Consider the following 26,514-nt stretch of genomic DNA (forward strand, 5'->3'; position numbering starts at 1 on the left):
TTACTGTATAATGTCCCATTCCCAGCAGTCACCTCTCCAGTCATCACCCAGACACGTCCCCTGAAAAAAAAAATTGATGATGATGTTTCCAGATCCCTTAAACTCCCCAGTCTAATCTATGGATTATTACTAGAGATATAAATGATGTTAGTGTGACATTCCCAGATCCCCTCAGCTCCCATCTTGTCCCTGTATCATTACTTTAGATATGTAATGTCACTGTAACACTCCGAGATCCCCTCACCTTCCCAGTCATGTCCCTTAGTGTACAAGCTAGGCTGTTTTAGCAGGGCGCCGCACCTTGCCCTATTTTTTAAGGGCAAAATCCACTCTGCCCTTCCTGCGGCACCCTGCTAAAACTGCCGTCCACTTCCTGCCCTCTCAGCGTGTAAAGATGTCTTGCACGTGCGCGTTCGGACGGTATCCATTCATGGTAGGAGAGCTTGGGGAAAGCCCAGCACATCATAGGTGCTGGGCACGTCTCCAACAGTGAAGCCGCCGGCCGCCCACGACCCCTGCAGTAACATCTGTGGGCCGCACCACCCACTTAAATTATGTGTTATGGCCACAAACCCCATTTTACATGTCCACGAACCCTTTTCAGATGCCTAACATTATTTCTAGAGTGAACAGTATCCCTGTATTATTACTACAGATAAGTTATGTAACTGTGATGCTCCCTGATCCCCTCAACTCCCCAAATCATGTCCCTGTATTATTAGTATAGATACAAGTGAGTCACTGTGATATTCCCATATCCCCTCACCTTCCCAGTCATGCCCCTGTATTATTACTAGAGATATAAGTGATCTCACTGTGACGCTCCCAGATCCCCTTACCTCCCCAGTAATGCCCCTGTATTATTACTAGAGATATAAGTGATCTCACTGTGATATTCCCATATCCCCTCACCTTCCCAGTCATGCCCCTGTATTATTACTAGAGATATAAGTGATCTCACTGTGACGCTCCCAGATCCCCTTACCTCCCCAGTAATGCCCCTGTATTATTACTATAGCTATTAGTGATGTCACAGTGATGCTCCCAGATCCCCTCACCTCCCCAGTCATGTCCCTGTATTATTATAGATATAACTGATGTCACTGTGACACTTCCAGATCCCCTCACCTCCCCAATCATGGCCCTGTTTTATTACTAGAGGTATAAGTGATCTCACTGTGACGCTCCCAGATACCCTCACCTCCCCAGTCATGTCCCTGTATAATCTCTATATATATGTAATGTCACTGTGACTCTCCCAGACCTCCTTACCTCCCCAGTCATGTCCCTGTATTATTACTATAGATATAAGTGATATCACTGTGATGCTCCCAGATCCCCTCACCTCCCCAGTCATGTCCCTGAATTATTATTATAATTATAGATCTAAGTGATGTCACTATGATGCTCCCAGATCCCCCTCACTTCACCCAGTCATGTCCCTGTATTACTACTATAGATATAAGTGAAATCACTGTGACATCACCACCACTCCCAATGTATAATAATAATAATAATAAAAATACCAGGACACTACAAGCTGCTGTCCCTGTATAATAATAGAAAGGGGAATAATAGAAGTGCTCTTAACACTATAAACATTGAAATACCTGAAAAAGATTTTACTACCAAAGGAGTCAAAAGGCAATTCAAAATGTATATATATATATATATATATATATATATATAAAACACTATATGCTGTCCCTATTTCAACTAGAAGGTCACGATATAACAATATAGAAAATTCATATAAATGCACTATAAAGCAAACGAATGAACATATAAACTGTTAAGACGACTAAATGATTGGTCACAGTATGAAAAATAAAAAAAGGGCTCCTCCCCTTATCCACCGGACTGAATCTACAATTACCTCTCTCCTTCTGATTTATCAGCGGACGGCACACGTCCATAGAGAGGTGTTTTATCCACAGCGGTATCCGTGCATCTGCAGCAAGCCGACAATTTATATCAGCCTCTCTCTCTCCAATTACTTGCGGACGTTGCACGTCTATAGAGAGGTGTTTTATCCACAGCCGTATCCGTGCGGCTGCAGCAAGCCGACAATTTATATCAGCCTCTCTCTCTCCAATTACCTGCGGATGGTGCACGTCTATAGAGAGGTGTTTTATCCACAGCGGTATCCGTGCGGCTGCAGCAAGCCGTCAATTTATATCAGCCTCTCTCTCTTCAATTACCTGCGGACGGTGCACGTCTATAGAGTGGTGTTTTATCCACAGCGGTATCCGTGCGGCTGCAGCAAGCCGACAATTTATATCAGCCTCTCTCCCTCCAATTACCTGCGGACGGTGCACGTCTATAGAGAGGTGTTTTATCCACAGCGGTATCCGTGCGGCTGCAGCAAGCCGACAATTTATATCAGCCTCTCTCTCTCCAATTACCTGCGGACGGTGCACGTCTATAGAGAGGTGTTTTATCCACAGTGGTATCCGTGCGGCTGCAGCAAGCCGACAATTTATATCAGCCTCTCTCTCTCCAATTACCTGCGGACGGTGCACGTCTATAGAGTGGTGTTTTATCCACAGCGGTATCAGTGCGGCTGCAGCAAGCCGACAATTTATATCAGCCTCTCTCCCTCCAATTACCTGCGGACGGTGCACGTCTATAGAGAGGTGTTTTAACCACAACGGTATCCGTGCGGCTGCAGCAAGCCGACAATTTATATCAGCCTCTCTCCCTCCAATTACCTGCGGACGGTGCACGTCTATAGAGAGGTGTTTTATCCACAGCGGTATCCGTGCGGCTGCAGCAAGCCGACAATTTATATCAGCCTCTCTCCCTCCAATTACCTGCGGACGGTGCACGTCTATAGAGAGGTGTTTTATCCACAGCGGTATCCGTGCGGCTGCAGCAAGCCGACAATTTATATCAGCCTCTCTCTCTCCAATTACCTGCGGACGGTGCACGTCTATAGAGAGGTGTTTTATCCACAGTGGTATCCGTGCGGCTGCAGCAAGCCGACAATTTATATCAGCCTCTCTCTCTCCAATTACCTGCGGACGGTGCACGTCTATAGAGTGGTGTTTTATCCACAGCGGTATCCATGCGGCTGCAGCAAGCCGACAATTTATATCAGCCTCTCTCTCTCCAATTACCTGCGGACGGTGCACGTCTATAGAGAGGTGTTTTATCCACAGCGGTATCCGTGCGGCTGCAGCAAGCCGACAATTTATATCAGCCTCTCTCCCTCCAATTACCTGCGGACGGTGCACGTCTATAGAGAGGTGTTTTATCCACAGCGGTATCCGTGCGGCTGCAGCAAGCCGACAATTTATATCAGCCTCTCTCCCTCCAATTACCTGCGGACGGTGCACGTCTATAGAGAGGTGTTTTATCCACAGCGGTATCCGTGCGGCTGCAGCAAGCCGACAATTTATATCAGCCTCTCTCCCTCCAATTACCTGCGGACGGTGCACGTCTATAGAGAGGTGTTTTATCCACAGCGGTATCCGTGCGGCTGCAGCAAGCCGACAATTTATATCAGCCTCTCTCCCTCCAATTACCTGCGGACGGTGCACGTCTATAGAGAGGTGTTTTATCCACAGCGGTATCCGTGCGGCTGCAGCAAGCCGACAATTTATATCAGCCTCTCTCCCTCCAATTACCTGCGGACGGTGCACGTCTATAGAGAGGTGTTTTATCCACAGCGGTATCCGTGCGGCTGCAGCAAGCCGACAATTTATATCAGCCTCTCTCCCTCCAATTACCTGCGGACGGTGCACGTCTATAGAGAGGTGTTTTATCCACAGCGGTATCCGTGCGGCTGCAGCAAGCCGACAATTTATATCAGCCTCTCTCCCACCAATTACCTGTGGACGGTGCATGTCTAAGGAGAGAAAGAGGTGATCTATATACAGCGGGTCCCTCGTGGCTGCATCTAGCCGGCTAACACACCTGCCCCCCTACTTCTGAATTTGCAGCGGGCGACGCACGCCCCAGGGAGTGTGAGGAGACCTTCGGCTGCGGGATCCCTGTGGACATTCAGCTGGCACACAAGCCACACTCTCCAGCACCATCACAGATTGGGTACACGGTGGACTTACAAGCATTATGCCACAGTGATTTATGGTAGTTGCAACTACCCTCTTTTTTATTTTTCATCTATTGTTTATATATATATATATATATATATATATAGAGAGAGAGAGAGAGAGAGAGAGAAGCAGAGGAACCGGCGCTAGGGTACTATTCGTGGTACTAGACTTTAATTAACACGTGTATACACCTAAAGCTAAAATCTAACACTCCTCATAGTTTACATGAGTGGCAGCTTGTGAAACAGAAAACTGTGTTTGTTAGACACATGCAGTGGATAATAAGATTTTACTCACCGGTGAATCTATTTCTCGTAGTCCGTAGTGGATGCTGGGACTCCGTAAGGACCATGGGGAATAGCGGCTCCGCAGGAGACTGGGCCCAAACTAAAGAAAGTTTTAGGACTACCTGGTGTGCACTGGCTCCTCCCACTATGACCCTCCTCCAGACCTCAGTTAGGATACTGTGCCCGGAAGAGCTGACACAATAAGGAAAGGATTTTGAATCCCGGGTAAGACTCATACCAGCCACACCACTCACACCGTACAACTCGTGATACTATACCCGATAAATAGATTTACCGGTGAGTAAAATCTTATTTTCTCTGACGTCCTAAGTGGATGCTGGGACTCCGTAAGGACAATGGGGATTCTACCAAAGCTCCCAAACGGGCGGGAGAGTGCGGATGACTCTGCAGCACCGAATGAGCGAACTCTAGGTCCTCCTCAGCCAGGGTGTCAAACTTGTAGAATCTTGCAAACATATTTTACCCCGACCAAGTAGCTGCTCGGCAAAGTTGCAACGCCGAGACCCCTTGGGCAGCCGCCCAAGAAGAGCACACCTTCCTCCTGGAATGGGCTTTCACAGATTTAGGATGCGGCAGTCCAGCCGCAGAATGCGCCAGCTGAATTGTGTTACATATCCAGCGAGCAATAGTCTGCTTTGAAGCAGGAGCACCCATCTTTTTGGGTGCATACAGGATAAATAGCGAGTCAGTTTTTCTGACTCCAGCCGTCCTGGAAACATATCTTTTCAAGGCCCTGACTACGTCCAGTAACTTGGAGTCCTCCAAGTCCCTAGTAGCCACAGGCACCACAATAGATTGGTTCACGTGAAACGCAGATACCACCTTAGGGAGAAACTGGGGACGAGTCCTCAATTCTGCCCTATCCATATGGAAAATCAGATAAGGGCTTTTACATGACAAAGCCGCCAATTCTGACACATGCCTGGCCGAAGCCAAGGCCAACAACATGACCACCTTCCACGTGAGATATTTCAAATCCACGGTCTTAAGTGGCTCGAACCAATGTGATTTTAGGAAACTCAACACCACGTTGAGATCCCAAGGTGCCACTGGGGGCACAAAAGGGGGCTGAATATGCAGCACTCCCTTAACAAAAGTCTGAACTTCAGGCAGTGAAGCCAGTTCTTTCTGGAAGAAAATCGACAGAGCCGAAATCTGGACTTTAATGGAACCCAATTTTAGGCCCATAGTCACCCCTGACTGTAGGAAGTGCAGGAATCGACCCAGCTGAATTTCCTCCGTTGGGGCCTTCCTGGCCTCACACCAGGCAACATATTTTCGCCATATGCTGTGATAATGTTTTACTGTAACATCTTTTCTAGCTTTAATCAGCGTAGGAATGACTTCCTCCGGAATGCCCTTTTCCTTTAGGATCCGGTGTTCAATCGCCATGCCGTCAAACGCAGTGGCGGTAAGTCTTCGAACAGACAGGGCCCCTGCTGCAGCAGGTCCCGTCTGAGCGGTAGAGGCCATGGGTCCTCTGAGATCATTTCTTGAAGTTCTGGGTACCAAGCTCTTCTTGGCCAATCCGGAACCACGAGTATCGTTCTTACTCCTCGTCTTCTTATTATTCTCAGTACCTTTGGTATGAGAGGCAGAGGAGGGAACACATAAACCGACTGGTACACCCACGGTGTCACTAGAGCGTCCACAGCTATCGCCTGAGGGTCTCTTGACCTGGCGCAATATCTCTCTAGTTTTTTGTTGAGGCGGGACGCCATCATGTCCACCTGTGGCCTTTCCCAACGATTTACAATCATTTGGAAGACTTCTGGATGAAGTCGCCACTCTCCCGGGTGGAGGTCGTGCCTGCTGAGGAAGTCTGCTTCCCAGTTGTCCACTCCCGGAATGAACACTGCTGACAGTGCTAACACGTGATTTTCCGCCCAACTGGGGAATCCTTGTGGCTTCTGCCATCGCCATCCTGCTTCTCGTGCCGCCCGGTCGGTTTACATGGGCAACCGCCGTGATGTTGTCTGACTGAATCAGTACCGGCTGGCCCTGAAGCAGGGGTCTTGCTTGACTTAAGGCATTGTAAATGGCCCTTAGTTCCAGAATATTTATGTGTAGGGAAGTCTCCTGACTTGACCATAGCCCTTGGAAATTTCTTCCCTGTGCGACTGCCCGCCAGCCTCGAAGGCTGGCATCCGTGGTCACCAGGATCCAATCCTGTATGCCGAATCTGCGGCCCTCTAGAAGATGAGGACTCTGCAGCCACCACAGCAGAGACACCCTGGTCCTTGGAGACAGGGTTATCAACCGATGCATCTGAAGATGCGATCCGGACCACTTGTCCAACAGGTCCCACTGAAAAGTTCTTGCATGGAACCTGCCGAATGGAATTGCTTCGTAGGAAGCTACCATCTTTCCCAGGACTCGCGTGCAGTGATGCACCGACACCTGTTTTGGTTTCAGGAGGCCTCTGACTAGAGATGACAGCTCCTTGGCTTTCTCCTCCGGGAGAAACACTTTTTTCTGGTCTGTGTCCAGAACCATCCCCAGGAACAGTAGACGAGTCGTAGGAACCAGCTGTGACTTTGAAATATTTAGAATCCAACCGTGCTGTTGTAGCACCTCCTGAGATAGTGCTACCCCGACCAACAACTGCTCCCTGGACCTCGCCCTTATCAGGAGATCGTCCAAGTACGGGATAATTAAAACTCCCTTCCTCCGAAGGAGTATCATCATTTCGGCCATTACCTTGGTAAATACCCTCGGTGCCATGGACAGACCGAACGGCAACGTCTGGAATTGGTAATGTGAATCCTGTACCACAAATCTGAGGTACTCCTGGTGAGGATAGTAAATGGGGACATGTAGGTAAGCATCCTTGATGTCCAGTGATACCATGTAATCCCCCTCTTCCAGGCTTGCAATAACCGCCCTGAGCGATTCCATCTTGAACTTGAATTTTTTTTATATATGTGTTCAAGGATTTCAAATTTAAAATGGGTCTCACCGAATGGGTCTCACCGAACCGTCCGGTTTCGGTACCACAAACATTGTGGAATAGTAACCCCGTCCTTGTTGAAGTAGGGGCACCTTGACTATCACCTGCTGGGAATACAGCTTGTGTATTGCCTGTAACACTGCTTCCCTGCCTGAGGGAGTTGTTGGCAAGGCAGATTTGAAGAAACGGAATCTGCATCCCCTGTCCACTGCCGAGTCCATAAACCCCTCCTGGCAGAAATGGACATTGCACTAATTTTTGATGCCAGCCGGCAAATATCCCTCTGTGCATCTCTCATGTACAAGACAGTGTCTTTTATATGCTCTATGGTTAGCAAAATAGTGTCCCTGTCTAGGGTATCAATATTTTCCGATAGGGAATCTGACCATGCAGCAGCAGCACTGCACATCCATGCTGAAGCAATAGCTGGTCTCAGTATAATACCAGTATAGGTATATACAGATTTCAGGATCGCCTCCTGCTTCCTATCAGCAGGCTCCTTTAGGGCGGCCGTATCCGGAGACGGTAGTGCCACCTTCTTTGACAAGCGTGTGAGCGCTTTATCTACCCTAGGGGGTGTTTCCCAACGTGACCTATCCTCTGGCGGGAAAGGGTACGTCATTAGTAACCTTTTAGAAATTACCAATTTCTTATCGGGTGAAGCCTACGCTTCCTCACACACTTCGTTTAATTCCTCAGATGAGGGAAAAACTACTGGAAGTTTTTTCTCCCCAAACATAATACCCTTTTTTGTGGTACCCAGGGTAGTATCAGTAATGTGCAACACATTTTTCATTGCCTCAATCATGTAATGTGTGGCCCTATTGGAAGTTACATTAGTCTCATCATCGTCGAAACTGGAGTCAGTATCCATGTCGACATCTGTGTCTGCCATCTGAGGTAGCGGGCGTTTTAGAGCCCCTGATAGCTTTTGAGATGCCTGGGCAGGCACAGTCTGAGAAGCTGACTGTCCCATATTTGGCATGTCATCAAACCTTTTATGTAGGGCACTTGCTCCGCCTCCACATAATTTTCCTCATCATACATGTCGACACAGCCGTACCGACACACCGCACACACACAGGGAATGCTCTGATAGAGGACAGGACCCCACAAAGCCCTTTGGGGAGACAGAGAGAGAGTATGCCAGCACACACCAGAGCGCTATATACACTGGGATATCACTAAGAGTGTTTTCCCCTATAGCTGCTTATTATATTTATATTGCGCCTAAATTTAGTGCACCCCCTCTCTTTTTTACCCTATTGTATGCCGGACTGCAGGGGAGAGCCAGGGAGCGATCCTTCCAGCGGAGCCGTGAGGGAAAAATGGCGCCAGTGTGCTGAGGGAGAAGCCCCGCCCCCTTTTCGGCTGACTTTCTCCCGCTTTTTCTGGAAATCTGGCAGGGGTTAATTTACACCTATATAGCCTTTTGGACTATATATGGTGTATATTTGCCAGCCAAGGTGTCTTATTGCTGCTCAGGGCGCCCCCCCCCCCCAGCGCCCTGCACCCATCAGTGACCGGAGTGTGAGGTGTGCATGAGGAGCAATGGCGCACAGCTGTAGTGCTGTGCGCTACCTTGTTGAAGACTGAAAGTCTTCTGCCGCCGATTTTCTGGACCACTTTTTGCTTCTGGCTCTGTAAGCGGGACGGCGGCGCGGCTCCGGGACCGGACGATCGAGGTCGGGTCCTGTGTTCGGTCCCTCTGGAGCTAATGGTGTCCAGTAGCCTAAGAAGCCCAAGCTAGCTGCAAGCAGGTAGGTTCGCTTCTTCTCCCCTTAGTCCCTCGTAGCAGTGAGTCTGTTGCCAGCAGATCTCACTGAAAATAAAAAACCTAAATATACTTTCTTTCTAGCAGGCTCAGGAGAGCCCCTAGTGTGCATCCAGCTCAGCCGGGCACAAGATTCTAACTGAGGTCTGGAGGAGGGTCATAGAGGGAGGAGCCAGTGCACACCAGGTAGTTCTAAAGCTTTCTTTAGTTGTGCCCAGTCTCCTGCGGAGCCGCTATTCCCCATGGTCCTTACGGAGTCCCAGCATCCACTTAGGACGTCAGAGAAATAGGAAATAGAGGACACAAGCGCCCAAATGTGTTTTACATATATAGAAAAGGTGAAAGAGCCGGTGTATGGGATGATAAGATGTGACTGGATCACTTACCTGGTCTAGGTAGACATTGATCTGTCAGCCATCATTTGGGATTCAGTACATGAAAATAAAGAAACAGCAAAACCTAGTGTGTACCATTCATAGACAACTTATTTATCACTGTCTGGATGTGAACGGCATGTTTAGGGAACTGGCATATTCCCATTTATAATCAATTGGCAGCCTCAGCAGTAGATACAGGAGGTATCGGCAAAGCGTCCCATATAGGAGGTATCGGCAAAGCGTCCCATATAGGAGGTATCGGCAAAGCGTCCCATTTAGGAGGTATTGGCAAAGCGTCCCATATAGGAGGTATCAGCAAAGCGCCCCATATAGGAGGTATCGGCAAAGCGTCCCATATAGGAGGTATCAGCAAAGCGTCCCATATAGGAGGTATCGGCAAAGCGTCCCATATAGGAGGTATCAGCAAAGCGTCCCATATAGGAGGTATCGGCAAAGCGTCCCATATAGGAGGTATCAGCAAAGCGTCCCATATAGGAGGTATCGGCAAAGCGTCCCATATAGGAGGTATCAGCAAAGCGTCCCATATAGGAGGTATCGGCAAAGCGTCCCATATAGGAGGTATCGGCAAAGCGTCCCATATAGGAGGTATCAGCAAAGCGTCCCATATAGGAGGTATCAGCAAAGCGTCCCATATAGGAGGTATCAGCAAAGCGCCCCATATAGGAGGTATCAGCAAAGCGTCCCATATAGGAGGTATCGGCAAAGCTTCCCATATAGGAGGTATCAGCAAAGCATCCCATATAGGAGGTATCAGCAAAGCGTCCCATATAGGAGGTATCAGCAAAGCGTCCCATATAGGAGGTATCAGCAAAGCGTCCCATATAGGAGGTATCAGCAAAGCGTCCCATATAGGAGGTATCAGCAAAGCGTCCCATATAGGAGGTATCAGCAATATGTCCCAACGCGTTTCGTCCGTCAGTGTAGCAGCCCCTTGTTGGATAGAGTGCTCCTGGAAGACACTGCAGCCCCTTTATGGCCAGTCATAGAACACCTGATCGGACACGTGAAAATAAGTGAGCTTGCTTTGGAAAGTACAGCGATCCCAGGGAATAAAGGTCCAGTATCCGGAGACTCCTGTAGCCAGGACTCATTTCAGGGGTGCTGCTGCGTTCTCCATCAGGAGGCTGGGGCCGCTGCGTCCGATCAGGTGTTCTCTGACTTTATTTTCATGTACTGAATCCCAAATGATTGCTGACAGATCAATGTCTACCTAGACCAGAGAAGTGATCCAGTCACATCTTATCCCATACACCGGCTTTTTCACCTCTTGTAGATATTTAAAACACATTTGGGCGCTTGTGTCCTCTATTTATATATATATATATATATATATATATATATGTGTATGAGCATTTTTTAAAGATAGTGGGGGTAATTTCAAGTTGATCGCAGCAGGAAATTTTTTAGCAGCTGGGCAAAACCATGTGCATTGCAGGGGAGGCAGATATAACATGTGCAGAGAGAGTTAGATTTGGGTGGGTTATTTTGTTTCTGTGCAGGGTAAATACTGGCTGCTTTATCTTTACATTGCAATTTAGATTGCAGATGGAACACACCACACCCACATCTAACTCTCTCTGCACATGTTACATCTGCCCCCCTGCAGTTCACATGGGCCCTCATTCCGAGTTGTTCGCTCTGTGAAAATATTCGCATCGCAGCGATTTTCCGCTTAGTGCGCATGCGCAATGTTCGCACTGCGACTGCGCCAAGTAAATTTGCTATGAAGTTAGTATTGTTACTCACGGCTTTTTCATCGTTCTGGTGATCGTAATGTGATTGACAGGAAATGGGTGTTTATGGGCAGAAACTGGCCGTTTTATGAGCGTGTGGGAAAAAACGCTACCGTTTCCGGAAAAAACGCAGGAGTGGCTGAAGAAACGGAGGAGTGTCTGGGCGAACGCTGGGTGTGTTTGTGACGTCAAACCAGGAACGACAAGCACTGAACTGATCGCAGATGCCGAGTAAGTCTGGAGCTACTCAGAAACTGCTAAGAGGTGTGTAATCGCAATATTGCGAATACGTCGTTCGCAATTTTAAGAAGCTAAGATTCACTCCCAGTAGGCGGCGGCTTAGCGTGAGCAAAGCTGCTAAAAGCAGCTTGCGAGCGAACAACTCGGAATGACCACCATGGTTTTGCCCAACTGCTAACAAATGTCCTGCTGCGATCACCTCAGAATTAGGCCCCTGTGTTACTTACTATCTCTTTTTTAAAATAAAAATACATTTTGAGCCTTTTGACTCCTTTGGTTGTAAAATCTTTTCAGGGATTTCAATGTTTATAGTGTTATGAGAGCTTCTATTATTCCCCTTTCCTGAGTTTTTTTATTCTTAGGAGTATCACACAACTCCTTATAGAAGCGTACATGCACCTAACATTACCTGTATAACAATAACCATACACAGAAACCTGCTCCCCCAGTATTATACTAATAACGGGTTCACTACGATATGCCGGCGGTCGGGCTCCCTGCGACCAGCATACCGGCGCCGGTAGCCCGACCACCGGCGCCCCGTCAGTGTGGCGAGCGCAAATGAGCCCCTTTGCCGGTATACTGTGCGCCAGGATCCCGTCAGTCGGCATACTGAAGACCACCCCTAATAACAACAGGACACCCCATTCTGCTCTCCCTTTATAGTAAAAATAACATGACACCACAGGCTGCTCCCTCTGCAAAAAAATAAAAAATAAATAATAATAATACATAACAGGCTGCTCCCCTGTATAAAAATAATAATAAGATTTTACTCACCGGTAAATCTATTTCTCGTAGTCCGTAGTGGATGCTTGGGACTCCGTAAGGACCATGGGGAATAGCGGCTCCACAGGAGACTGGGCACATCTAAGAAAGCTTTAGGACTACCTGGTGTGCACTGGCTCCTCCCCCTATGACCCTCCTCCAGACCTCAGTTAGGATACTGTGCCCGGAAGAGCTGACACAATAGGGAAGGATTTTGAATCCCGGGTAAGACTCATACCAGCCACACCAATCACACCGTATAACTCGTGATACTATACCCAATAACTATATACAAGTAATGCAGACAACCCGCACTTGGGACGGGCGCCCAGCATCCACTACAGACTACGAGAAATAGATTTACCGGTGAGTAAAATCTTATTTTCTCTGACGTCCTAAGTGGATGCTGAGACTCCGTAAGGACCATGGGGATTATACCAAAGCTCCCAAACGGGCGGGAGAGTGCGGATGACTCTGCAGCACCGAATGAGAGAACTCCAGGTCCTCCTCAGCCAGGGTATCAAATTTATAGAATTTTGCAAACGTGTTTGCCCCTGACCAAGTAGCTGCTCGGCAAAGTTGTAAAGCCGAGACCCCTCGGGCAGCCGCCCAAGATGAGCCCACCTTCCTTGTGGAGTGGGCATTTACAGATTTTGGCTGTGGCAGGCCTGCCACAGAATGTGCAAGCTGAATTGTACTACAAATCCAACGAGCAATAGTCTGCTTAGAAGCAGGAGCACCCATCTTGTTGGGTGCATACAGGATAAAGAGCGAGTCAGTTTTCCTGACTCCAGCTGTCCTGGAAACATATTTTCAGGGCCCTGACTACGTCCAGCAACTTGGAATCCTCCAAGTCTCTAGTAGCCGCAGGCACTACAATAGGTTGGTTCAAGTGAAAAGCTGACACCACCTTAGGGAGAAACTGAGGACGAGTCCTCAATTCTGCCCTATCCATATGGAAAATCAAATAAGGGCTTTTACATGACAAAGCCGCCAATTCTGATACACGCCTGGCCGAAGCCAAGGCCAATAACATGACCACTTTCCACGTGAGATATTTTAGATCCACGGTTTTCAGTGGTTCAAACCAATGTGATTTTAGGAAACTCAACACCACGTTGAGATCCCAAGGTGCCACTGGAGGCACAAAGGGGGGCTGAATATGCAGGTAGTGAAGCTAGTTCCTTCTGGAAGAAAATCGACAGAGCCGAGATCTGTACCTTAATGGAGCCTAATTTAAGGCCCATAGTCACTCCCTGCCTGTAGGAAGTGTAGAAATCGACCCAGTTGAAATTCCTCTGTTGGGGCCTTTCTGGCCTCACACCAAGCCACATATTTTCTATGCGGTGATAATGCTTAGCAGTTACATCTTTCCTGGCTTTAATCAGCGTAGGGATGACTTCTTCCAGAATGCCCTTTTCCTTTAGGATCCGGCGTTCAACCGCCATGCCGTCAAACGCAGCCGCGGTAAGTCTTGGAACAGACAGGGCCCCTGTTGCAGCAGGTCCTGTCGAAGCGGCAGAGGCCATGGGCCCTCTGAAATTAACTCCTGAAGTTCCGGGTACCAAGACCTTCTTGGCCAATCTGGAACAACGAGTATCGTTCTTACGCCTCTTTTCCTTATTATCCTCAGCACCTTGGGTATGAGAGGAAGAGGAGGGAACACATAAACCGACCGGTACACCCACGGTGTCACTAGAGTGTCCACAGCTATCGCCTGAGGGTCCCTTGACCTGGCGCAATATCTTTCTAGTTTTTTGTTGAGGCGGGACGCCATCATGTCCACCTGTGGTCTTTCCCAACGGTTTACCAGCATTTGGAAGACTTCTGGATGAGGTCCCCACTCTCCCGGGTGGAGGTCGTGCCTGCTGAGGAAGTCTGCTTCCCAGTTGTCCACTCCCGGAATGAACACTGCTGTCAGTGCTAACACGTGATTTTCCGCCCATCGGAGAATCCTTGTGGCTTCTGCCATCGCCGCCCTGCTTCTTGTGCCGCCCTGTCGGTTTACATGGGCGACCGCCGTGATGTTGTCTGACTGGATCAGAACCGGTTGGTTTTGAAGCAGGGCCTTTGCCTGACTCAGGGCATTGTAAATGGCCCTCAATTCCAGAACATTTATGTGTAGGGAAGTCTTGTGACTTGTCCAAAGTCCTTGGAAGTTTCTTCCCAACGTGACTGCCCCCCAGCCTCGAAGGCTGGCATCCATGGTCACCAGGACCCAGTCCTGTATGCCGAATCTGCGGCCCTCCACGAGATGAGCACTCTGCAGCCACCACAAGAGAGACACCCTGGTCCTTGGAGACAGGGTTATCAGCCGATGCATTTGAAGATGCGATCCAGACCATTGATCCAAGAGGTCCCACTGAAATATTCTGGCATGGAACCTGCCGAATAGGATGGCTTCATAGGAAGCTACCATCTTTCCCAGAACTCGTGTGCAGTGATGTACCGACACCTGTTTTGGTTTTAGGAGGCCTCTGACTAGAGATGACAGCTCCTTGGCTTTTTCCTCTGGGAGAAACACTTTTTTCTGGACTGTGAATCAGTCCCAGGAACAGTAGGCGTGTCGCAGGAACCAGCTGTGACTTTGGAATATTCAGAATCCAACCATGCTGTCGTAGCACCTCCTGAGATAGTGCTACGCCCACTAACAACTGCTCTCTGGATCTCGCTTTTATCAGGAGATCGTCCAAGTATGGGATAATTAAAACTCCCTTTTTTCGAAGGCGGATCATCATTTCGGCCATTACCTTGGTAAATACCCTCGGTGCCGTGGACAGGCCGAACGGCAACGTCTGGAATTGGTAATGACAATCCTGTACCACAAACCTGAGGTACTCCTGGTGAGGATGGTAAATGGGGACATGTAGGTAAGCATCCTTGATGTCCAGAGATACCATGTAATCCCCCTCTTCCAGGCTTGCAATAACCGCCCTGAGCGATTCCATCTTGAACCTGAATTTTTTTAGATATGTGTTCAAGGATTTTAAATTTAAAATGGGTCTCACTGAACCGTCCGGTTTCGGTACCACAAACATTGTGGAATAGTAACCCCGTCCTTGTTGAAGTAGGGGCACTTTGACTATCACCTGCTGGGGTTACAGCTTGTGAATTGCCTCTAGCACAGCCTCCCTGTCTGAGGGAGTCGTTGGTAAGGCAGATTTGAGGAAACGGCGGGGGGGTAATGTCTCGAATTCCAGCTTGTACCCCTGAGATACCACTTGAAGGATCCAGGGATCCACCTGTGAGCGATCCCACTGATTGCTGAAATGTTTGAGACGGGCCCCCACCGTACCTGGCACCGCCTGTTGAGCCCCAGCGTCATGCGGTGGACTTAGCTGATGAAGCGGGGGAGGACTTGTGTTCCTGGGTACTGGCTGAATGTTGCAGCTTTTTCCCCTCTACCTCTGCACCTGGGCAGAAAGGACGCGCCTCTACCTCGCCTGTTCTTTTGGGGACGAAAGGACTGCACCTGATAATACGGTGCTTTCTTCGGTTGTAAAGGGACATGTGGTAAGAAAGCTGACTTCCCAGCCGTTGCTGTGGACACTAGGTCCGAAAGACCATCCCCAAACAACTCCTCACCCTTGTAAGGCAAAACTTCCATGTGCCTTTTAGAATCTGCATCTCCTGTCCACTGCCGGGCCCATAACCCTCTTCTGGCAGAAATGGATAGCGCACTGATTTGAGATGCCAGCCGGCAAATATCCCTCTGTGCATCTCTTATGTAAAAGGCCGCGTCTTTAATATGCTCTATGTTAAGCAATATAGTGTCCCTGTCTATGGTGTCAATGTTTTCTGACAGGGATTCCGACCACGCTGCTGCAGCACTGCACATCCAGGCTGAAGCAATAGCTGGTCTCAGTATAACACCCGTGTGTATATATAGCCTTCAGGAGAGCCTCCTGCTTTCTATCTGCAGGCTCCTTTAGGGCGGCCGTTTCCGGAGACGGTAGTGCCACCTTTTTTGACAAACGTGTGAGCGCTTTATCCACCCTAGGTGGAGTTTCCCAACGTGACCTATCCTCTGGCGGGAAAGGGTACCCCATTAGTAATCTTTTTGAAATCACCAATTTTCTATCGGGGGAAGCCCACGCTACCTCAAACACCTCATTTAATTCCTCAGAAGGGCGAAAAACTACTGGAAGTTTTTTCTCCCCAAACATAATACCCTTTTTTGTGGTACCTGCGGTTACATCAGAAATGTGTAAAACATTTTTCATTGCCTCAATCATATAACGAGTGGCCCTAGTGTACATTAGATTTGCGTCATCGTCGTCGACACTGGTATCAGTATCCGTGTCGACATCTGTGTCTGCCATCTGAGGTAACGGGCGCTTTAAAGCCCCGGATGGCTGGGCAGGAACGAGCTGAGAAGCCGGCTGTCCCGCATTTGGCATGTCGTCAAATTTTTTATGCAAGGAGTCGACACTTGCACGTAATTCCTTCCATAAGTCCATCCACTCAGGTGTCTGCCCCGCAGGGGGTGACATCACATTTATAGGCATCTGCTCTGCCTCCACATAAGCCTCCTCATCAAACATGTCGACACAGCCATACCGACATACCGCACACACACAGGGAATGCTCTGATAGAAGACAGGACCCCACAAAGCCCTTTGGGGAGACAGAGGGAGAGTATGCCAGCACACACCAGAGCGCTATATAATACTGGGATTAACTAAATTATATCCCCTTATAGCTGCTGTACACTTATATTGCGCATAAATTTGTGCCCCCCCTCTCTTTTTTACCCTTTCTGTAGAGTAGTCTGCAGGGGAGAGCCAGGGAGCTTCCTTCCAGCGGAGCTGTGAGGGAGAAGTGGCGCCAGTGTGCTGAGGGAGATGGCTCCGCCCCCTTTTCGGCTGACTTTTCTCCCGCTATTTTCTGTATTCTAGCAGGGGTAATTATCACATATATAGCCTCTGGGGCTATATATTGTGATATTTTTGCCAGCCAAGGTGTATTTATTGCTGCTCAGGGCCCCCCCCCCCCCCTAGCGCCCTGCACCCTCAGTGACCGCAGTGTGAAGTGTGTATGAGGAGCAATGGCGCACAGCTGCAGTGCTGTGCGCTACCTTGATGAAGACTGATGTCTTCTGCCGCCGATTTTCCGGACCTCTTCTTGCTTCTGGCTCTGTAAGGGGGCCGGCGGCGCGGCTCCGGGACCGAACATCAATGGACGGTTCCATGCGGTCGATCCCTCTGGAGCTAATGGTGTCCAGTAGCCTAAGAAGCCCAAACTACCCACAGTTAGGTAGGTTCGCTTCTTCTCCCCTTAGTCCCTCGGTGCAGTGAGCCTGTTGCCAGCAGGTCTCACTGTAAAATAAAAAACCTAAAATATACTTTCTTTCTAGGAGCTCAGGAGAGCCCCTAGTGTGCATCCAGCTCGAGCCGGGCACAGGATTCTAACTGAGGTCTGGAGGAGGGTCATAGGGGGAGGAGCCAGTGCACACCAGGTAGTTCTAAAGCTTTCTTAGATGTGCCCAGTCTCCATGCGGAGCCGCTATTCCCCATGGTCCTTACGGAGTCCCCAGCATCCACTTAGGACGTCAGAGAAAATAATAATAATAACAACAATAACTGCACACCACAGGCTACTCCCCCTGTATAATAATAATAATAATAAAGCTTCCCCTGTATAATAATAACAGGACACCACAGGCTACTCCCCCTGTATAATAATAATAATAATAACTGCACACCACAGGCTACTCCCCCTGTATAATAATAATAATAAAGCTTCCCCTGTATAATAATAACAGGATCCACAGAGATGTCTCTAACTAGTGCTCAGTATTTATTGATACTCAAACTCCAAATAAATCTATGTTGTGACGTGTTTCTACTCATCTCATTTAAGCCTCTAATCATTAAAATAAGCGCAGAGTGAATTTGTTCTTTAATAATAACAGGACACCACATGCTGCTCCTTCTGTATAATAACAGGACACCACAGGCTGCTCTTATTGTATAATAATAATAACAATAATAATAACAAGAGGACACCACAGGCTGCTCCCCCTGTATAATAATAATAGGACACCACAGGCTGCTCCCCCTGTATAATAATAACAGGACACCACAGGCTGATCCTCCAGAATAATAATGATAATAACAACAACAGGACACCACAGGCTGCTCCCCCTATAGAGTAGGATGCCACAGGCTGTTCATCCTGTCTATTATGACAATACAGGCAGCTACCCCTGTATATTATTGCAACACAGGCTGCTCCTCCTGTACACTATGACAGCACAGGATGCTTCCCCCTGTATATTATGACAACACAGGCTGCTCCTCCTGTATACTATGACAAAACAAGATGCTACTCCTGTATATAATGGCAACAAAGGCCACTCCCCCTGTATACTATGACAGCTCAGGATGCTACCCCTGTTTATTATGACAACACAGGCTGCTCCTCCTGTATACTATGACAAAACAGGCCGCTCCCTCTGTACAGCACAATGCCACAGGACACAACACCTGCAAAGTCCCGTGTATAGAATTACGGTAACGGTGGGGACTGCGCCACATGTATTACGGTAACGGCGGGGTCTGCGCCACCTTTATTACGTTAATGGCGAGGCCTGCGCCACCTCTATTACGATAACGGTGGGGACTGCGCCACCTGTATAACGGTAACAGCACGGTCTGCGCCACCTGTATTACGGTAACGGCGGGGTCTGTGCCACCTGTATTACGGTAACGGCGGGGTCTGCGCCACCTGTATTACGGTAACGGCGGGTCTGTGCCACCTGTATTACGGTAACGGCGGGGTCTGCGCCACTTGTATTACAGTAATAGGACACTAGAGTGTCAGCTACCTGTACAGGGATAATGCAGCACCAGAGGCTGCTCCAGCTGCACTATAACAAGGCACCAGAGGCTGCTCCCCCTGTAGTACAGAACCTGACACCAGAGCTGCTCAGCCTATAGAATAATAATAATAATATCATTACCTGCTGCCAGACACAGCAATGGCTGCTCTCTGCTCCTGCTGCCTTGTGGGAATGATAGAAGGAAGGCGGAGCTCAGACCAGGGGAAAATGGCCGCCGCTCCTGACGTCACTACACGGCTAGGGAACCTATTGCTGCTGCCGGACTGGTCTACAAGAAAATGGCCGCCGGCCTCCTGCACTGAGGACTGCTAACTGACTAGTACAGAGGGCGGGGCTGCGGTTGGTTCTATTTCGGAGTGGGAGAAGGGACCTTCACTATCCTGCCCATTGGCCGTCGTATCCTAACACTCTCCTGCCCTTTAGCTGCGGCCACGCCCACTCTCCTGCTCATAGTCCGTAGTTTCCAGTTACTGTCACACCCAGCCCCGCCCTCTCTCCGTCTCATAGGCCGCAATGCCCCGTCACTCAACTACCTCCAGCTCCGCCCACAGCACGGTGCTTCTGTCACTCAGCCATCATTAGCCCCGCCTACTCTCTAGCCCCGGCTTGAGTCTGTATACATCTTACTCTCCTCGGCTGCCGCCTCCTCCTCCAGGTAATGGCCGCTGCCCGCTCTCCTGTCTCTTCCCAGTTGCGCACTACCTGCCTCCCATAACCCCCCATCCCTGCTGCCCATGTCCCCGTCCCCTGCCTCCCATACCCCTCTCCCCTCCTGCCTGCCTCCTAGACCCCCCTCCCCACCTGCCCCCTGCCTGTCCCCTTCTATCCCCCTCACCTGCCGTCCCCTGCCTGTCCCCTTCTATCCCCCTCACCTGCCGCCCCTGCCTGTCCCCTTCTATCCCCCTCACCTGCCGCCCCCTGCCTGTCCCCTTCTATCCCCCTCACCTGCCGCCCCCTGCCTGTCCTCTTCTATCCCCCTCACCTGCCGCCCCTGCCTGTCCCCTTCTATCCCCCTCACCTGCCGCCCCCTGCCTGTCCCCTTCTATCCCCCTCACCTGCCGCCCCCTGCCTGTCCCCTTCTATCCCCCTCACCTGCCTCCCCCTGCCTGTCCTCTTCTATCCCCCTCACCTGCCGCCCCCTGCCTGTCCTCTTCTATCCCCCTCACCTGCCGTCCCTGCCTGTCCCCTTCTATCCCCCTCACACGCCGCCCCCTGCCTGTCCCCTTCTATCCCCCTCACCTGCCGCCCCTGCCTGTCCTCTTCTATCCCCCTCACCTGCCGCCCCCTGCCTGTCCCCTTCTATCCCCCTCACCTGCCGCCCCCTGCCTGTCCCCTTCTATCCCCCTCACCTGCCGCCCCCTGCCTGTCCTCTTCTATCCCCCTCACCTGCCGCCCCCTGCCTGTCCTCTTCTATCCCCCTCACCTGCCGCCCCCTGCCTGTCCCCTTCTATCCCCCTCACCTGCCGCCCCTGCCTGTCCCCTTCTATCCCCCTCACCTGCCGCCCCTGCCTGTCCCCTTCTATCCCCCTCACCTGCCGTCCCCTGCCTGTCCCCTTCTATCCCCCTCACCTGCCTCCCCCTGCCTGTCCTCTTCTATTTTCCTCACCTGCCGCCCCCTGCCTGTCCCCTTCTATCCCCCTCACACGCCGCCCCCTGCCTGTCCCCTTCTATCCCCCTCACACGCCGCCCCCTGCCTGTCCTCTTCTATCCCCCTCACCTGCCGCCCCCTGCCTGTCCTCTTCTATCCCCCTCACCTGCCGCCCCCTGCCTGTCCCCTTCTATCCCCCTCACCTGCCGCCCCTGCCTGTCCCCTTCTATCCCCCTCACCTGCCGCCCCTGCCTGTCCCCTTCTATCCCCCTCACCTGCCGGCCCCTGCCTGTCCCCTTCTATCCCCCTCACCTGCCTCCCCCTGCCTGTCCTCTTCTATCCTCCTCACCTGCCGCCCCCTGCCTGTCCCCTTCTATCCCCCTCACCTGCCGCCCCCTGCCTGTCCCCTTCTATCCTCCTCACCTGCCGCCCCCTTCTCTCCCCCTCACCTGCCGTCCCCTGCCTGTCCTCTTCTATCCCCCTCACCTGCCGCCCCCTGCCTGTCCTCTTCTATCCCCCTCACCTGCCGCCCCCTGCCTGTCCCCTTCTATCCTCCTCACCTGCCGCCCCCTTCTCTCCCCCTCACCTGCCCCCTGCCTGTCCCCTTCTATCCCCCTCACCTGCCGTCCCCTGCCTGTCCCCTTCTATCCCCCTCACCTGCCGCCCCTGCCTGTCCCCTTCTATCCCCCTCACCTGCCTGTCCCTTCTATCCCCCTCACCTGCCGCCCCCTGCCTGCCCCCTTCTATCCCCCTCACCTGTCACCCCCTTCCTGTCCCCTTCTATCCCCCTCACCTGCCGCCCCCTGCCTGTCCCCTTCTATCCCCCTCACCTGCCTCCCCCTGCCTGTCCTCTTCTATCCCCCTCACCTGCCGCCCCCTGCCTGTCCTCTTCTATCCCCCTCACCTGCCGTCCCTGCCTGTCCCCTTCTATCCCCCTCACACGCCGCCCCCTGCCTGTCCCCTTCTATCCCCCTCACCTGCCGCCCCTGCCTGTCCTCTTCTATCCCCCTCACCTGCCGCCCCCTGCCTGTCCCCTTCTATCCCCCTCACCTGCCGCCCCCTGCCTGTCCCCTTCTATCCCCCTCACCTGCCGCCCCCTGCCTGTCCTCTTCTATCCCCCTCACCTGCCGCCCCCTGCCTGTCCCCTTCTATCCCCCTCACCTGCCGCCCCTGCCTGTCCCTTCTATCCCCCTCACCTGCCGCCCCTGCCTGTCCCCTTCTATCCCCCTCACCTGCCGCCCCCTGCCTGTCCCCTTCTATCCCCCTCACCTGCCTCCCCCTGCCTGTCCTCTTCTATCCCCCTCACCTGCCGCCCCCTGCCTGTCCCCTTCTATCCCCCTCACCTGCCGCCCCTGCCTGTCCCCTTCTATCCCCCTCACCTGCCGGCCCCTGCCTGTCCCCTTCTATCCCCCTCACCTGCCTCCCCCTGCCTGTCCTCTTCTATCCTCCTCACCTGCCGCCCCCTGCCTGTCCCCTTCTATCCCCCTCACCTGCCGCCCCCTGCCTGTCCCCTTCTATCCTCCTCACCTGCCGCCCCCTTCTCTCCCCCTCACCTGCCGTCCCCTGCCTGTCCTCTTCTATCCCCCTCACCTGCCGCCCCCTGCCTGTCCTCTTCTATCCCCCTCACCTGCCGCCCCCTGCCTGTCCCCTTCTATCCTCCTCACCTGCCGCCCCCTTCTCTCCCCCTCACCTGCCCCCTGCCTGTCCCCTTCTATCCCCCTCACCTGCCGTCCCCTGCCTGTCCCCTTCTATCCCCCTCACCTGCCGCCCCTGCCTGTCCCCTTCTATCCCCCTCACCTGCCGCCCCTGCCTGTCCCCTTCTATCCCCCTCACCTGCCGCCCCCTGCCTGTCCCCTTCTATCCCCCTCACCTGCCGCCCCTGCCTGTCCCCTTCTATCCCCCTCACCTGCCGCCCCCTGCCTGCCCCCTTCTATCCCCCTCACCTGTCACCCCCTGCCTGCCCCCTTCTATCCCCCTCACCTGTCACCCCCTTCCTGTCCCCTTCTATCCCCCTCACCTGCCGCCCCCTGCCTGTCCCCTTCTATCCCCCTCACCTGCCTCCCCCTGCCTGTCCTCTTCTATCCCCCTCACCTGCCGCCCCCTGTCTGTCCTCTTCTATCCCCCTCACCTGCCGTCCCTGCCTGTCCCCTTCTATCCCCCTCACACGCCGCCCCCTGCCTGTCCCCTTCTATCCCCCTCACCTGCCGCCCCTGCCTGTCCTCTTCTATCCCCCTCACCTGCCGCCCCCTGCCTGTCCCCTTCTATCCCCCTCACCTGCCGCCCCCTGCCTGTCCCCTTCTATCCCCCTCACCTGCCGCCCCCTGCCTGTCCTCTTCTATCCCCCTCACCTGCCGCCCCCTGCCTGTCCCCTTCTATCCCCCTCACCTGCCGCCCCTGCCTGTCCCCTTCTATCCCCCTCACCTGCCGCCCCTGCCTGTCCCCTTCTATCCCCCTCACCTGCCGTCCCCTGCCTGTCCCCTTCTATCCCCCTCACCTGCCTCCCCCTGCCTGTCCTCTTCTATCCTCCTCACCTGCCGCCCCCTGCCTGTCCCCTTCTATCCCCCTCACACGCCGCCCCCTTCTCTCCCCCTCACCTGCCGTCCCCTGCCTGTCCTCTTCTATCCCCCTCACCTGTCGCCCCCTGCCTGTCCTCTTCTATCCCCCTCACCTGCCGCCCCCTGCCTGTCCCCTTCTATCCTCCTCACCTGCCGCCCCCTTCTCTCCCCCTCACCTGCCGTCCCCTGCCTGTCCCCTTCTATCCCCCTCACCTGCCTCCCCCTGCCTGTCCCCTTCTATCCCCCTCACCTGCCGCCCCTGCCTGTCCTCTTCTATCCCCCTCACCTGCCGCCCCTGCCTGTCCTCTTCTATCCCCCTCACCTGCCGTCCCCTGCCTGTCCCCTTCTATCCCCCTCACCTGCCGCCCCCTGCCTGTCCTCTTATATCCCCCTCACCTGCCTCCCCCTGCCTGTCCTCTTCTATCCCCATCACCTGCCGTCCCCTGCCTGTCCCCTTCTATCCCCCTCATCTGCCATCCCCTGCCTGTCCCCTTCTATCCCCCTCACCTGCCGCCCCCTGCCTGTCCTTCTATTCCCCTCACCCGCCGCCCCCTGCCTGTCCTCTTCTATCCCCCTCACCTGCCACCCCCTGCCTGTCCTTTTCTATCCCCCTCACCTGCCGCCCCCTGCCTGTCCCCTTCTATCCCCCTCACCTGCCGCCCCCTCCCTGTCCCCTTCTATCCCCATCACCTGCCGTCCCCTGCCTGTCCCCTTCTATCCCCCTCATCTGCCATCCCCTGCCTGTCCCCTTCTATCCCCCTCACCTGCCGCCCCCTGCCTGTCCTCTTCTATCCCCCTCACCCGCCGCCCCCTGCCTGTCCTCTTCTATCCCCCTCACCTGCCACCCCCTGCCTGTCCTTTTCTATCCCCCTCACCTGCCGCCCCCTGCCTGTCCCCTTCTATCCCCCTCACCTGCCGCCCCCTGCCTGTCCCCTTCTATCCCCCTCACCTGCTGTCCCCTTCCTGTCCCCTTCTATCCCCCTCACCTGCTGTCCCCTTCTATCCCCCCACCTGCTGTCCCCTGCCTGTCCCCTTCTATCCCCCTCACCTGCCGTCCCCTGCCTGTCCCCTTCTATCCCCCCACCTGCTGTCCCCTGCCTGTCCTCTTCTATCCCCCTCACCTGCCGCCCCTGCCTGTCCTCTTCTATCCCCCTCACCTGCTGTCCCCTGCCTGTCCCCTTCTATCCCCCTCACCTGCCGTCCCCTGCCTGTCCCCTTCTATCCCCCTCACCTGCCGTCCCCTGCCTGTCCCCTTCTATCCCCTCACCTGCCGCCCCCTGCCTGTCCCCTTCTATCCCCTTCTATCCCCTCACCTGCCGCCCCCTGCCTGTCCTCTTCTATCCCCCTCACCTGCTGCCCCCTGCCTGTCCCCTTCTATCCCCTCACCTGCCGCCCCCTGCCTGTCCTCTTCTATCCCCCTCACCTGCCGCCCCCCTGCCTGTCCCCTTCTATCCCCTCACCTGCTGTCCCCTGCCTGTCCCCTTCTATCCCCCTCACCTGATATGACACCGCAACCCTGGCACTTCACATGCATTCCTACCGTACACTTTCCGTCAAGAACCTCATCTCCTCCCAGTCATCAAACCCCGGCTCCCCTATTCCACTGTCAACTCGCTCCTCTACCCACCCCCGCCCCCTCACTCTCAGGGCCGGTTCTGGGGCTTTGCGCGCCCCAGGTGGCAATGGGGGCGTGGCTTCGTACAGGGGGCGTGGTCATTTACGCCCCCTGTACAGACTACTGTAGCGCTCTGAAATGTGCCCCCTGCTGCCGTTGGCCGCTGTGAAGCCCTTCGTGGAGAGGTCCTTTAATGTGCGGTGCGCGATTACGTAATTGCGCACCGCACAGTAAAGGACATCTCCACGAATGGAAACTCTAGTTTCCCTTCACAGCGGCTAGCGGGGGGCACAGCAGCAGCGGATCTTGTCCTGGTGCAAAAGTCCTGCTTGCCCATGGCAAGATCCGCTACAGCTCACTCTCTGCTCTTGACTTTGCCACCTACTTCCCATCCAGAATTCACTCCCTATGGCAGGATATCACATCCAGCCAGACCCTGAGCAACCCCCTCCTCCATTTCCTGACCCCCCCCCCCTCCTCCCTCCCTCTCTCTCTCTCTCTCTCTCCTTACCTCCTACCAACTCTGACATCTCTCTTCTTTGTATCTAGTGTGGAAGTCATGGCCCTCAGCCGTTCCTCACCCCTCCACCTCCCCATGTGACCCTATCACCTCCCTCTCTTCTTCTGCCTGTTCCCATCTTGCCCATCTCATTCTCTCCCTCTCATCAGACACTGTCCCCTCTGCCTTTAAGCATGCTCTTGTTTCTCCTATTCTTAAAAAAAACCTTCCCTTCATCCAACCACTCTCTCCAACTATCGACCATCTCTCTCCTCCTAACTCCTTGAGCATATAGTCTACAACCGCCTGTCTTTCCTCACACTCACTGCTTGTCCCATTCCAGCCTGGCTTCCGTCCTCTCCACTCCACTGATACTGCCCTCGCTGAAGTCTGCAAAGACCTCCATGCTGCCAGATCCAATGGTCACTACTCTCTGCTTATTCTCCTTCACCTCTCTGCTGCATTGGACACTGTGGACCACCCTCTCCTTTAACTACTTTTCTCTAGCATCCATAAGGGATATTGGGGACAAAATTAGTACCATGGGGTATAGACGGGTCCAAAGGAGCAAGTGCACTTTAAAAATTCTTCCACTGGGTGTGCTGGCTCCTCCCCTCTATGCCCCTCCTACAGCTCAGTTTAGATAAATTGCCCTAAGGAGAGGATGCTCACTCTGCAGCTTCAGAGTTTTCCATCAGTTTTATTTATTTCGGTATGCTGTTTGGGCAACAGTATACCTGCTCCGTGGGAGCTAGGGGGGGGATGGTCACCGGCCTCCTGAGGTGCAGAGCCTCCTCTCCGCTGCAGGACCACCGTCCTGAGGGTCTGTTTGTTCTGCGGGGCATGATGCCTTGGCTGCCACAGCATGCCGCACACCCCTAACACTGCCTAAAGATGATCGTCGGTGGTGAGTACCAACCTGGGTCCCCCGGTCAAATGTGCGGCTGAAGCGAGGGTGTGGCATATGGGTCCCTTCTGGGGGGGGACCCGCTATAGCCCCTGCGTGAGACTGGCTAAACACAGGTGAACCAAGCATTTATGTGAGGTTGTACATACATAAGGAGACATGGCCAGTATAAATATACAGCAGTAGCTCCGGCGCCATGGCGGGGGGCGGAGCTACATTAGAGCGGGCTCAGCGGCATATTGGCGTCTTCCTCTGCATGAGCTGCAGCAGCCTCCAC

At 52.8% G+C, this 26,514-nt stretch overlaps 1 protein-coding gene across 1 annotated transcript in view; it reads left to right on the top strand.

The window, feature by feature from the left end:
• The window catches only part of LOC134984379 (zinc finger protein 585A-like), a 290,470-nt gene that overhangs the window by 92,444 nt on the left and 171,512 nt on the right, over nucleotides 1–26,514 (top strand). The window lies entirely within an intron of this gene.

This window comes from Pseudophryne corroboree (genome assembly GCF_028390025.1).
Source record: "Pseudophryne corroboree isolate aPseCor3 chromosome 3 unlocalized genomic scaffold, aPseCor3.hap2 SUPER_3_unloc_5, whole genome shotgun sequence".
NCBI lineage: Eukaryota > Metazoa > Chordata > Amphibia > Anura > Myobatrachidae > Pseudophryne > Pseudophryne corroboree.